The sequence below is a fragment of the Ranitomeya variabilis genome, chromosome 2, assembly GCF_051348905.1.
Source record: "Ranitomeya variabilis isolate aRanVar5 chromosome 2, aRanVar5.hap1, whole genome shotgun sequence".
Taxonomy (NCBI): domain Eukaryota; kingdom Metazoa; phylum Chordata; class Amphibia; order Anura; family Dendrobatidae; genus Ranitomeya; species Ranitomeya variabilis.
The window spans coordinates 218,201,127-218,215,367 of record NC_135233.1 but is presented as its reverse complement, the minus strand read 5'-3'; the positions used below and the strand labels follow the sequence as shown (position 1 = coordinate 218,215,367).

General features: G+C 44.1%; 1 protein-coding gene across 6 annotated transcripts in view; it reads left to right on the top strand.

The window, feature by feature from the left end:
• Positions 1-14,241, top strand: part of PDZD4 (PDZ domain containing 4) — a 194,407-nt gene that overhangs the window by 147,542 nt on the left and 32,624 nt on the right. The window lies entirely within an intron of this gene.

Below are 14,241 nucleotides of genomic sequence, written 5' to 3'. Positions count from 1 at the left end.
TTGTGGTAAACATTAGTTATAATAAGCCCTACATTTCTGGAAAGTGAGGAGAAACCCAACTCAACTTTTCCAACACTTTACTTACTTTGGAGGTCCCATGAATTTTTATTCTTGGGTGAACCTACACACTCTTTGCCCACCCTATTGTACAAGTATAGCCTCACCGTAATACATCCAAATTAAGTTTGAATAAAAACTTTTCCAAACATGAGTAGAATTAGGTTATTGTCGATGGTTGCCACCATTTCTTGTAGGACGTCTCACCATATATTAGAGGTCAATAGACTACCCTTCATAGGGATTAATCTGCAGATTTGACGTACCCAATTATGGATGTTTGGGTTGCCCAAATTGCAGGCCAAATCATCTTGAGATTGAAGAGTCCTGTCACTCAAGTCAAGAACTGAATGATAGTAAACTGCCAAAATTGCTTATCACATCTTCACGGTCATTTTTTTCAATCGTCTCTAAAAACAGTGTCTGATTTAAGATGATCATTATCACAAGGATTCAAGACAATTGAGCTACACTAGCAGCAATATTCATGATGTGAAAAACTTTGTTCCCTTCCAGTAGACTCAGTAGACCACTATTCTTCATATTGGATTCGATTTTGCAATCCTTGTCATATTTTTGGTTCTGCCCAATGCCACCTAAATACATTTATGGGCCCAGGCAAACATACTTATCTGGCTGCCTCCGGGTATTTGCTAATTAGTGCCCTTTCAATTAATGAGCTAAATTTTCTGTAAAGGTAATAGTGGGCAAACCTGGTTCCCAACGTAGTGCCTTTAACTTCACAAAGGCGCAAATATATAAGCCCCAAATAGTATTTTGTTTCTCCTCCCAATAGACCCTTTATGTATAAGCTCTGATCATGTAATTTGGAGAGGGGCACTATTTAAGATAATCCTATCACCTGATGAAGCTACATATGCGAAATGAGTGTTCAGGCCAGTGGCAGGTGAGAAATTGCCAAGCACGTAACGGTTAAGGCAATTTCATTTACCAAAATATAGACGGTATGTATGTATAATGTAAACTTTGTTTATATACTGATATATCGGTATAATATATATGTGTTCTCTGTATCAGTAGTCTCCGTATATTTTAATATATGCATTTTGTGAATGCCTTTATAAAACTTGAATTATTGCTAAATCTCTGTTGTCACCTGTTGCTTTTCTATTGCTTGTATCTTAATTTAAGTACTTTGGTATTTTGTAATTTGCCTTTTTTAATAATGTGCACTCCTCGACATCGAAATTGTAGAACCAAGAAGGAAAAGTCGTAGAAGTAGAATTATGGATAGACATGTAAATAATATAAAATGATGAAAAAAATAACATTTTCAACACATATCAATGTATTAAAGTGGTTGTCCACTACGTGGGGCAACCTATATCATTCCTCATTTTTGTCCCCATTTAAATAAATACACTTATACTTACCCCCGGTACTTGTGCCATTCCAACGGTGTCAGCATTTGCATTCCCGGGGCTCACGTGAGATTGTTACCTTACACGAGCCCTGCACCCAATCAGTGTCGGCTTCACTATCCCCGCCTTTGACCATATTAAACATTATCAGGAAGTCAGGATTGTGGCTTCTCTCTGACTTTCCTTTGCTGTTCTATTTGTCCAAAGGTGGGGATAGTGATGCAAGCACTTTGGGCGCAGGGCTCACTTGATGTAATAACCTCACGTGAGTCCCAGTTAAGGCACCAATGGTACGGCACCGAAGGTGAAGTGTTTTTATTTTAAAAGAACCAAGGAAGAGGTATGAGAAGGGGTTGTCCAAGTAGTGGGCAGCCCCTTTAAATTTTGCATATTAGCACCACATGCAAAAATCCCTGTACTCATGCACTATCAATGGAGCAATGGAGGCTACAGTGAAGGTCTGTCCTCTTCAACAATGAGTCCTTTTGCCTCAAATGCAGTGATTCCTAGAGATTGCTCTGTAGACCACGTGGGCAATGCCATGAGGATTCCTTCACAAGGGAACATCACACCAGTCCTACTCCTGGGATTATGGTGTGTAATGGCATAATGAATGGTAGCTGGACACCTCTAGTCTTCATTCCAGGTATACTTGGCTGTCACGATTCCACCATTCATGGTGTCTTAGGGCTGCTGTGAGTGAGAGTTGCGCCACCCTATGGGATCGAGGGCTGGCTGAGCTGTCAGGATTATGAGTGATACCTCTGCTGTTTAACCTGAGAATGAGGTGTGAGTGCTATGATTGACAGCTCAGCTGTCCTATCTGGCCGGGTCTGTGGGATCTGCTGCAGGTGTCAACTATCCTGGGTAACTAAAGCACTCTTTAGAACTCTGACAACTGCTAGACCTTTGCCAATTGTAGCTCTGCTCAAGTGGTGTGTTTGTCTACTATGTGCTCTGAGTTATATCCTGATCTCCATTGACGACCTTGGAATTACCTTCTGACCATTCATATGACTGACCCCTGCGTTTTGATCCCCTACCTATCTGATCTCGAACTGTTTCCTGACTATGCTTTTGTCTTTTCCCTTTGTCCAATACAAGCCCTCTTGGTACTGACCCCGGAACTCTTGACTATCCTACCCCACAATAAGTGTATGTATAGCGATTAGCATCATATCGGCGTTACTTTGATTTGTTGGTGGACCTAGTGGTACGGCCATTTCTCCAAGTGTCCCAGGAGCCATTTTTCAACACGACAACGTTTGTTGCTTGTGCTACTGTGAGCACCCTGTGTGGCCTAAATGTACTACCATGGTCTGCAACGTCTCCCATCGAACAACTCTGGGACATCATTGATTGACAATTGAACAAGGAGCTGCCAGAAGCGGATCTTGATGATTAGCCTAAGTGTATTCAGTGTGTATTCAGAAAGTTCCTCAGACAGCCATTAATAACCTCACTTTTAGCAGCCGAGGCTGTAAGTACGGGGATTTCAGAGCTCATACTGAATAATTGAGATGTTTTGAAAATATTGATTCAATTTTTTCATCATTTGCAGATCCTTAACATAGTCATAATCTCCATCATTCCCAAACTTTTCCATCTTGGTGGCGCAATTTCAATGTAGAGGACTATATATTTTGATTTAGGTTAATGACTTCCAGATATCCTGTTCCTGAGCATTTGTTTTTCTACATGTTGTGCCCATTATTGTCGCTTAGTGCCATTCAAGTGTATAGAGCTGAGCTGTAATAGACAGAACAATGGACAGGACACTTTTTTTCAGACCCTCCTTTTTTCAGATTATTCCTTTAAATGAGGTGTAAAGCCCATAACCGTGAACAATTTGGTCACCATTTCTATATTCTACCAAACCAGACATCTCCATTCTCCGTACTAAGAGGATCGCTTGATAAGTCAGAGGTCACCTTCTGATGACCGTATCTTCCATCACGTTTTTGAGAGGGTTGGAGTGCCGTATACTTATGTCTGTATCTCGAATGTCCTTATCCTACAGGAACCCATATGTTTAACATCAAGCTTTGACCTAAAACCCTATTTTAAAAAAATAACTTCAGGATGAGATACGACCTCAGATGGAGGCAAAATTGCTCTCAAGTCCTAGAAATCTTCAGGATTCCCTTCTTGCCTTTCTTCTAATGTTTTATCTCCTCTCTGCCTCCAGTGTCCTTGCTGTCTTCTCTTCAATCTTTTCGTCTTTCTTCCCTGCTCTCTTGCGTGCTCATTAACTCTCCCTGTCACTGTTTCTCTTCCCGGTGTCCTGAAGCTGTCACTGTTACACGGTTTCTTCTAATAATTACACAACCAGAGTGCCCTCATCCTTCCCTTGTCCACCGCACACCTCGGCCCACATCTCGTCTCGTGTTTCCCATCCCCCCACACACACAAAATAAAGAAAAAATCCACCCTGTTGTGTTTCGTTCCTTCAGCGAAGGCCCAGTTTCCATGGCAACGGCTGCTGCGTATCAATAAGACGCAGTAAGCAAGAGCGCCATTGATCGGTCTCTGATAGAGTCACAGTCTAATGGCAGATTGGGGTGTGATGAGCGACCGGGACTGGCCGGTAATGACTGAAGCTCGAGAGGGTAAACGAAGGGTAATAATGGCCCCTTTTAACCAAATATGGGACAGATTGGAGTTTATACCCACAAAGTATTGAAGTGACCATAATCTTTTACATGTTAAGCAATCCAATGCATGAGAAACCAAATCTGGGCCTATAGAAAGTAAATCCGATGATCATTAACCCCTTCCTGATGGGGCGATTTTCCTTTTTTACACTCTCATTTTTTCCTCCCTTTTTTCCAAGGGCTATAACTTTTTTATTGTTCCGTTCACGTAACCATAGGAGGGTTTGTTTCTTTGTGGGACAAGTTGTAATTTTCAATGACACCATCCATTTTATCACGTGATGCACTGGAAAGCAGAAAAATAAAATTCCAAGTGTGACAAAATAGCGATAAAAAATACAATTCTGCAATTGCTTTTTTTTGTATGTTTTTTTTTTTTATTTACCATGTTCTCTATGAGGTAAAACTGACCTGGTAAGATAATTTTCCAGGTTATTATAATTAGGCAGATACCAAACATGGATAGTTTTTTTATTTATTTTTTTTATTTAAGTGATGCAAAAAAATTTAGAAACTTGTAAAAAACAAAAATAATTGCACTTGCCACCATTTTCTGAGACCTGCAATATTTTCAATTTTTGGTTGATAGAGCTGTGGTGAAAGCTTATTTTTTGTGCCCTGAAACAATGTTTTTATTAGTACCTATTTGAAATAGACGCGATGTTTTGGAAAACTTAATTTTTCTTCTCGTTACAATTAATTTAATTTAATTTACATTTTGATAGACCGGATATTTATGAATGTAATGATACCAAATATGTGTATTTTTTATTTCTTTATTTTTAATTGGGGGAAAGGGGTGATTGTAACTTTTGAAAAAAATTCAGATTTTTAAAGACTTTTTTGTTCACTTTTTACTGTATTTGTTGGTTCCCTTAGGGGACTTGAAGCTGTGATCATCTGATCGCTTGTACAACAGTATTGCTATATACAGTAAAAATTACGGTCTCTTATGAACGCCAGGTACGGGCTGGCTTTCACAGGAGAACCAGCATGACAGGTACGGGGGACTTCAGAAGACCTCCAGCTGTCATAGCAACTCATCAGCATCCTGTGATCACATCAAGTGGGAGTGGGTTGAACTAGATGGACTTAAAGTCTTCCTTCAACCTTAATAACTATGTAATCATCTGCTGGGAAAGTTGCTGGCTCGGCTTAGGAGCCCACATCACAGTCAGGGACCTGACATATGACGTAACTGTACGCCATATATTGGTAAGGGGTTAATAACAACTTCATTATAGCTATGCAAATAATTTCTATCCATTCACTCAGAATATTAAAGGGGTTGTCTTGTGTTTTTTTAATGGTTAAACTTTCAAAGTGCATGTAAAAAAACAAGAAACTTTACAATTTACCTCTTCTTAAAAATCCTCTCGGTTCTCAAGAACAGAAGGATTTTTAATTCTATAGTTTACTGCTAATTGCCAAAGTTATGGGACACCTCAAGGAGAGCATGATCGCTTGCAAGCGGTTAAAGTCATATTTCAAGACTTTGTCTAAAAAATGTGGATAAGCAACGTTTTCAAAAGAAAATAAAGACTTAAAAAAGAAAGCTTAAAAATTGGTAAAAAAAAAAAAGGTTTAGAGTGTAAGGCATAATTATGAAGGGCATTAAAAGAAGCAAATTACTCCACAAAAGTGGAAGAATTGGAGCAAATAAATGTAGCAGATGTCCAACCATTCTCAGGATTTTTGGAGGTTGCATGGTTAGTAGCTAGATTCACCCCCTTTTGCAAATATCATGGCTTATAAACGCTTTTTGTAGCCAGACAAGGGTCTGTGAATTCTTGTTTGAGGGATTTTCATCCATTCTTCCTTGGAAAATTCTTCCAGTTCTGTGAGAATCCTGGGTCGTCTTGCATCCTCTGCTATTGTGAGGTCTAACCACAGATTGTCAATGATGTTGAGATCAGGGGACTGTGAGGGCCACTGTAAAACCTTCAGCTTGTGCGTTTTGAGGTTGTCTATTGTGGATTTTTACGTGTGTTTAGGATCACTATCATTTGTAGAAGCCATCCTCTTTTCACCTTTAGCTTTATTACAGATACTGTTATGTTTGCTTCAAGCGTTCCCCGTGCCATTGGTTGCAACACAACCCCAAAGCATGATTGACCCACCTCCATGCTTAATGGTTGGCGAGATGTTCTTTTCCTGAAATTCTGTGCCCTTTTTTTCCTCTACGAATACCTTTGATCATTGTGGCCAAAGAATTCTATTTTACCTCATCGATCCACAGGACTTGTTTCCAAAATGCATCAGGCTTGTTTAGATGTTTTGCATACTTCTGAGGTTTCATTTTATTTTGAGGACGGAGGAGAGGTTTTCTTCTGAGGACTCTTCCCTGAAGGCCATATTTGTGCAGGTGTCTCTGAACACTAGAATAATGTATCACAACTCCAGATTCTGCTAAATCTTTCTGAAGGTCTTTTTCAGGCAAGCAGTGTTAGGGCTAGCGGAACACACCAAGTAATAGAGAGATTGATACGAGGTGCGTTCGCAGCCTGGGGTCCACCGTGCAGAAGTACCTGCTGCAAAGTAATTGCAGATGGACACTGAGCTCACATGTGGGTTAAACTTCACCCCGTATGAAATGAAAGCGAGCTCTGTTGCCTCACAGAGTCACGCTGTACACAGAGAATAATACCCTAACTAGGGTTGTGCTTGCTTTGCTCTGGAACGCTTCTGTACTAACCGCCGTCGGGGTAATCCTTGACACTGATCTCTCCTTCAAACCGAATATCCATGCCCTTTCCACTTCCTGCCACCTTCAACTTAAAAATATTTCATGGATCCTTACATTCCTAAACCAAGAAACTGCAAAAACCCTAGTCCATGCCCTCATCATCTCCCGCCTCGACTACTGTAACCTCCTACTCTGTGGCCTCCCCTCGAACACTCTCGCACCCCTCCAATCTATTCTAAACTCAGCTGCCCGACTAATCCACCTGTCCCCCCGCTATTCCCCGGCCTCTCCCCTCTGTCAATCCCTTCACTGGTTCCCCATTACCCAGAGACTCCAGTACAAAAGCCTAACCATGCGTCACGGGGAGACTAGGTGGGCAAGAGCTAATAACCCGGGCCCCAGCAATTTCCCTCAGACTAGGGAAATCCTGACTGACCCTCTACCTAGAGTTTACAATGCTGGTGTGCATGTCTAGGCCTCGACCCTCGCCCTGTCTCCTGTTTCAACCCTAGGCTGAAACCACCGCACACCACCCAGTGAAAAGATCATACACCAATACCCACAGTTAGAACAGACAAGGATAACAGAAAATATACACCATGCCGCAGTCACTCAGGAATACACTATAAATGCGCAGGGCAAAATAAATACAAGTATAGGAAGGAGTAAATAAGACAAAGGGAAATACACCACCAGCAACGATACTCCAACTTCTAGCTCACCACTCCAGACCGAGATAACAACGCACAAGACAGAAGCTATAATCGTCGACGCCCAATGTTCAGGAGAACTATTTAAAGGCAATGGGCATGGCCCAGCTTCCAATCCGAGCATCAGGTAAATTAACCCCGGACCAGCTAGATAAAATCTAGCCGACGCCAATGAGCACATAGTGGTCAAAAGCGGAATTACCGCTGTCTGTCGGACGACCTGGTCTGAACAGCGTCCGACATGACAGTACCCCGCCTTCTACGAGGGATTCCAGGGCCCTCACGGCTTATAGGACCCGGCTTGTCCGGATGGCGACGGTGAAAAAACCTGACCAGCCGATCCGCATGAATGTCCAAGGCTGGTACCCAGGACCTCTCCTCAGGCCCATAACCACGCCAGTGTACCAAGTACTGTAAAGTGCGGCGCACTACACGAGAGTCAACCACCTTGGAGACTTCAAATTCCAAATTACCATCCACCAAGACTGGAGGTGGCATAGGCGCCGCGTCCACAGAACCCACTACCTTCTTTAAAAGAGACCTGTGGAACACGTTGTGTATCTTATACACCGTAGGAAGCTCCAATCGGTATGCTACTAGGTTAATGACGGCGGTGACCCTAAATGGACCAATAAACCGTGGACCCAATTTAAGGGATGGTATTTTGAGCCTTATATTTTTTGTGGACAACCACACCCAGTCATCCACAATCAGGTCCGGACCTGGCACATGCCTACTGTCAGCCACACGTTTGTACCTAGCACCCACACTCAACAGGCGCTGTTTAACTCTCCTCCAGACTGATGACAATTGTGCTCCTAACTGGTCCTCCTCCGGAAAGCCGGAAGAGCCCCTCTGACTCAAAGTACAAAATTGAGGATGTAGCCCGTAAACACAAAAAAACGGAGACTCCCCAGACGACTCCTGGCGGTGATTATTGATGGCAAACTCAGCCAAAGGAAGAAAGGTAGACCACTCCTCCTGGTTATCAGAGACAAAGCAGCGTAAGTACTGTTCCAAATTTTGGTTCATACGCTCAGTCTGACCATTTGACTGAGGATGAAACGCCGAAGAATGAGACAACTTGATCCCCAGCCGTGAGCAAAATGCTTTCCAAAATTTTGGCACAAGCTGAGTACCCCTATCGGACACGATGTCAGATGGAACCCCATGAAGTCTGACCACCTCCTGCACAAATACCTGAGCCAGAGTCTTAGCGTTAGGCAACGAAGGCAAAGACACAAAGTGCGACATTTTTGAAAACCGATCAACAATCACCAAGATGACAGTGTTCCCAGCTGAGGAGGGCAAATCAGTGATGAAATCCATGGAGATTTCTGCCCATGGCTTACTAGGTACCTCAAGAGGAAGTAGTGTGCCAACAGGACGGGAGCGGGGCATCTTAGCCCTAGCGCACGTGGTACAAGCTGACACGTATGAGACCACGTCCTGTCGGATCTTGGGCCACCAAAACCGACGTGACACCAACTCCAAGATACCTCTAACCCCTGGGTGGCCAGCCAGGACAGCATCATGATGCTCCGCCAAAACCTTTTTGACGGAGATGAAGCGGTACAAAAGATTTGTTGATGGGAAGCTCAGATGGTACCTCCTCCTGAGCCTCGGCAATCTCAGCCTCAACCTCGGTAGTGAGAGCCGAAACCACAACACCCTTTTGGAGGATGGGTACTGGATCCTCCCGAGGTTCTCCCCCCGGAAAACACCTGGATAGAGCATCCGCCTTAGTGTCTTTAGACCCCGGTCTGTAAGTGACAACAAAATTGAACTGCATGAAAAACAATGCCCAGCGAGCCTGCCTGGGAGATAGACGCTTGGCTGACTCCAAATACAGCAGATTCTTATGATCAGTAATAACAGTAACCTGATGTACCGACCCCTCCAAGAAGTGTCACCATTCCTCAAAGGCCAACTTGATTGCCAACAACTCCCTGTTGCCGATATCGTAGTTACGTTCGGCGGACGACAGTTTCTTGGAGAAATAGCGCATGGACGCAAATCACTCAAAGATGAGCCTTGTGACAGCACCGCCCCCACACCAACCTCAGACGCATCGACCTCCACAACAAAAGGCTTCGACACGTCTGGCTGCACAAGAATGGGGGCCGAAACAAAACGGTTCTTAAGAAATTCAAATGCGCGCACAGCAGCCTCAGGCCAAATGGAGAAATTGGTACCCTTTTTAGTCATGTCAGTTAGCGGTTTAGCAATGATGGAAAAATCCTTGATAAATTTCCTATAGTAGTTAGAAAACCCAAGGAACCGCTGAAGTGCTTTCAGGTTATCAGGCCGTTCCCAATGCAGCACCGCTTGCACCTTAGCGGCGTCCATTTTAAAACCAGAAGCAGACAATATAACCCAAGAAAGGCAACTCTTGAACAGAAAATACACATTTCTCAAGTTTAGCATACAGCTTATTCTCTCTGAGAAGCTGTAACACCTGCCTGACATGATCTAAATGAGTATCACGGTCGCAAGAATATATGAGAATGTCATCTAGGTACACGATAACGAATTTCCCCAAAACATGCGAAAACACATCATTAATGAAATGTTGGAACACTGCAGGTGCGTTAGTCAACCCAAATGGCATCACCAAATTTTCAAAATGACCCTCAGGGGTATTAAAAGCCGTCTTCCACTCATCACCTTGACGGACTCTTATGAGGTTGTACGCCCCCTGAGGTCAAGCTTGGTAAACCACTTAGCACCTGCCACCTGGTTGAACAAATCTGGTATTAGTGGCATAGGGTATGGATCACGAACCGTAATCTGGTTCAATTCCCTGAAATCCAAACACGGGCGTAATCCGCCATCTTTCTTCTTCACGAAGAAGAACCCTGCTGCCACAGGCGAGGATGAAGGCCTGATGTGCCCTTTGCTCAAACTTTCAGCAATGTAATCCTTTAATGCTTGTCTCTCCGGACCGGAGATGTTAAACATCCTTGCTTTAGGCAATTTGGCCCCTGGTTTAAATCTGATAGTACAGTCATAGGGGCGATGTGGCGGCAACTCTGAACAACCCTTCTCAGAGAACACATCCACAAAATCCAGAAGTGACTCCGGAACGCTTGAAGTCACAGCAGACACACTTGTGGCCAGGCAATTCTGCTGGCAGAATTCGCTCCACTGAATTATGTCCTGAGTTTTCCAGTCAATTACCGGGTTGTGCATAGACAACCATGGAAAACCCAAAACCACCTGAGCAGGAAGATTCCTGAGCACCTTACATGTAACCTGCTCGGAATGTAGAACCCCAATGTGGAGTTTCACCTCAGCCACAAATTCAGTAATCTCCCCCTGTGAGAGAGGAGCAGCATTGATGGTGACCACGCGGATAGGATAAGGCAGTTTTTCAATCCTAAAACCTGCTGTGCGCGCAAACTCCTCATCAATGAGATTTGTGGCTGAACCACTATCCACAAACACAGTAATTGGCAGCTCACTGCCAGCGATTATAACTTTAGCAGGGAACATGCATTGAGAAACCACCATGGAGGATATACATAAGCTCAGATTGGTCTCCTCCACAACCTCTGAGCTTAGAAGTTTTCCGCCGTTGCGTCTTTCTTAGACAGTAAAGGACAGATGTTAATAAAATGACCAGTCTTACCGCATTAAAAACTGGCTCCCTGCTTCCTGAGCTCAGGGGCTCGACACTTCACATGTGACACCCCTGCGATTTGCATAGGCTCCGTGGGCTCACCTGCAGCAACCACACGTGAACCTAAACCCTCTCCCAGAGGCGGTGTCTCATGCTGCCCCTGGTGCAAACGGTGATCAATGCGGACAACCAGACTCATAGCGGAATCTAGAGAAGTAGGAGTCTCGTACATCAGAAGGGCTTTTTTAACCCTTCCAGAAACCCCATGAATAAGCTGGATCATTCCACTGTGTATCGATCGCCCAGCGACGAAATTCAGAACAGTAATCCTCTGCAACTTGCTTCCCCTGGCAAATAGTGCGTATCTTAGATTCTGCTAGAGCCATTCTGTCTGGCTCATCGTAAATATTTTCAAGAAAGGAAAAAAAACTCTCCACAGAGTCAAATGCAGCAGAATCAGATGGCAAAGAAAACGCCCATGCTTGGGGATCCCCGCTTAACAATGACAACACCAGGCCCACACGCTGAGCTTCATTACCTGAGGAGATCGGGCGCATACGGAAATATAGTTTGCAAGCTTCACGAAAAGAAACAAATTTACTGCATTCCCCAGCAAATTTTTCAGGCAAAGGAAACTTAGGCTCAGCAACTCTACCTGTCGCTCCAGCTTGCACATTAGATACTGCTAGTCCCTGTTGCTGCACTGCCCCCCTCAACTCAGTGACCTGTAGGGACAGCGCCTCCAACTGGCGGGTTATGGAAGTCATGGGATCCATGACAAAACAAAAAAAAGGAAACCCCCTCTTTTTTTTTTTCTTTTTGTTTTAAAGGCCGATTATAATGTCACGGGGAGACTAGGTGGGCAAGAGCTAATAACCTGGGCCCCTGCAATTTCCCTCAGACTAGGGAAATCCTGACTGACCCTCTACCTAGAGTGTACACTGATGGTGTGCATGTCTAGGCCTCGACCCTCGCCCTGTCTCCTGTTTCAACCCTAGGCTGAAACCACAGCACACCACCCAGTGAAAAGATCATACACCAATACCCACAGTTAGAACAGAAAAGGATAACGGAAAATATACACCACGCCGCAGTCACTCAGGAATACACTATAAATGCGCAGGGCAAAATAAATACAAGTATAGGAAGGAGTAAATAAGACAAAGGGAAATACACCACCAGCAACGATACTCCAACTTCTAGCTCACCACTCCAGACCGAGATAACAACGCACAAGACAGAAGCTATAATCGGCGACGCCCAATGTTCAGGAGAACTATTTAAAGGCAATGGGCATGGCCCAGCTTCCAATCCGAGCATCAGGTAAATTAACCCCGGACCAGCTAGATAAAATCTAGCTGACGCCAATGAGCACATAGTGGTCAAAAGCGGAATTACCGCTGTCTATCAAACGACCTGGTCTGAACAGCATCTGACATGACACCATGACATTCAAAGCCATCCACAACCTGTCTCCTCCATACATCTGTGACCTCGTCTCCCGGTACTTTCCTGCATGCAACCTCCGATCCTCACAAGATCTCCTTCTCTACTCCCCTCTTATCTCCTCTTCGAACAATCGCATACAAGATTTCTCTTGCACGTCACCCCTACTCTGAAACTCTCTACCGCAACATATCAGACTCTCACCTACCATCGAAACCTTCAAAAATAACCTGAAGACCTACCTCTTCCGGCAAGCCTACAACAATAATAATAATGAAGGAACCAGATGCTAAGCCAAGGCTAATTGCTCCCACTGATGCTATCTGCCTGCCTGAGTGTACAGACCCAAAGCTAAACAGACTCCCACCACATATAAACTGAGTGGTAGAGTATCCACTGGCAACAGCCAAACACAAATGATACTAGCGCATGGCCGTGCGGCCATGCGAACCTTTTATAGTTGTAGCTCTCCAGGACCTTCCTAGTGGACCAATGGGAGCTGCTACAGGACCTGAGAGTGTGACCCCCGACCTCTAATGAGAGGTCTTCCCTTGGGCATGCTCAGAAGGAGAAAAGCAGGACTTAGTCCCAGGAGTGCTTGCTCGCCGCTGAACAGTACTGGTTATAATGGCTGAACCTGGAAGAGCAGCAGTAACCAAACGTGCAGTATCTGTCCGAGCCAGGTGCTGGGATAGACATCTCCACTGAGCAGGTTCCACTGCGGCTGGAGAAGAATGGGAGACCACAGCAGACAAGGTTCGAGATTTCCCCTGTGAAGCAGCTGGAACTCAACACGTAACAAACAGTGGTTCTGATTTGCCTTTCTATTAATCCTACAAGCAGCTCTCACTGAAATTTTGCTTGGTCTTCCAGACCTTATCTTGCCCTACACTGTTCCTGTTAACTGCCATTTCTTAATTACGTTTTCAACTGAAGAAAGAGCAACTTGAAAACGCTTTATCTTCTTGTAGCCTTATCCTGCTTTGTGGGCCTCACCATTTTAATTTTCAGGGTGCTGGGCAGCTGCTTAGAAGAACCCATGGCTGCTGTTTTTTTGCACAAGGTTAGAGGAGGCTGGGTTTTTATAAAGCTGGAAAACTTACATCACTTGGCATTTGTAATACACACACTGTTAAGATTTAGCTCCAATTTGCATACTTACGGTCAAATGACGACTAACTTTTCATCCGCTTCTCTCAATAGCACATTAAGAGAAATAGGAAGGGAAGCGTCACTGCACGTGATAGCAAGAACATCTAGAACTTGCAATCATGTGATGACCGCTCAAATGGGCAAGCAAAGCTAAATCCTAACAGAGTATACATTGCTCACTGTTAGGCATCAGCAAGCTGCATTGCTTGCTGAAATTTTCCCCAGGGCTGGACAGCCCCTTTAAGTGGCAGCACATATAAAATATCTCCCTTCATGGTAGTCATGGCTGCATTAATTGTCTTACTATACAATGCAGGGTCATTTTCAGTAGTGAAGTAGCCACTGACATCCTTAAAGTGCTCATTATTGTCTTCTTTTCCCCCATGTGCTCCCCTCCCCCATCCTTCACCAGTCCTCCCTGTCTTGTATCCTGTAAAGATGGCGAGATGCATTAGTAGCTTCACTGTAATTGATTAGTCATTTCACTAATAGCGCGTGTTGTGGCAGAATACATATGTTGTTTGGTTTCTCC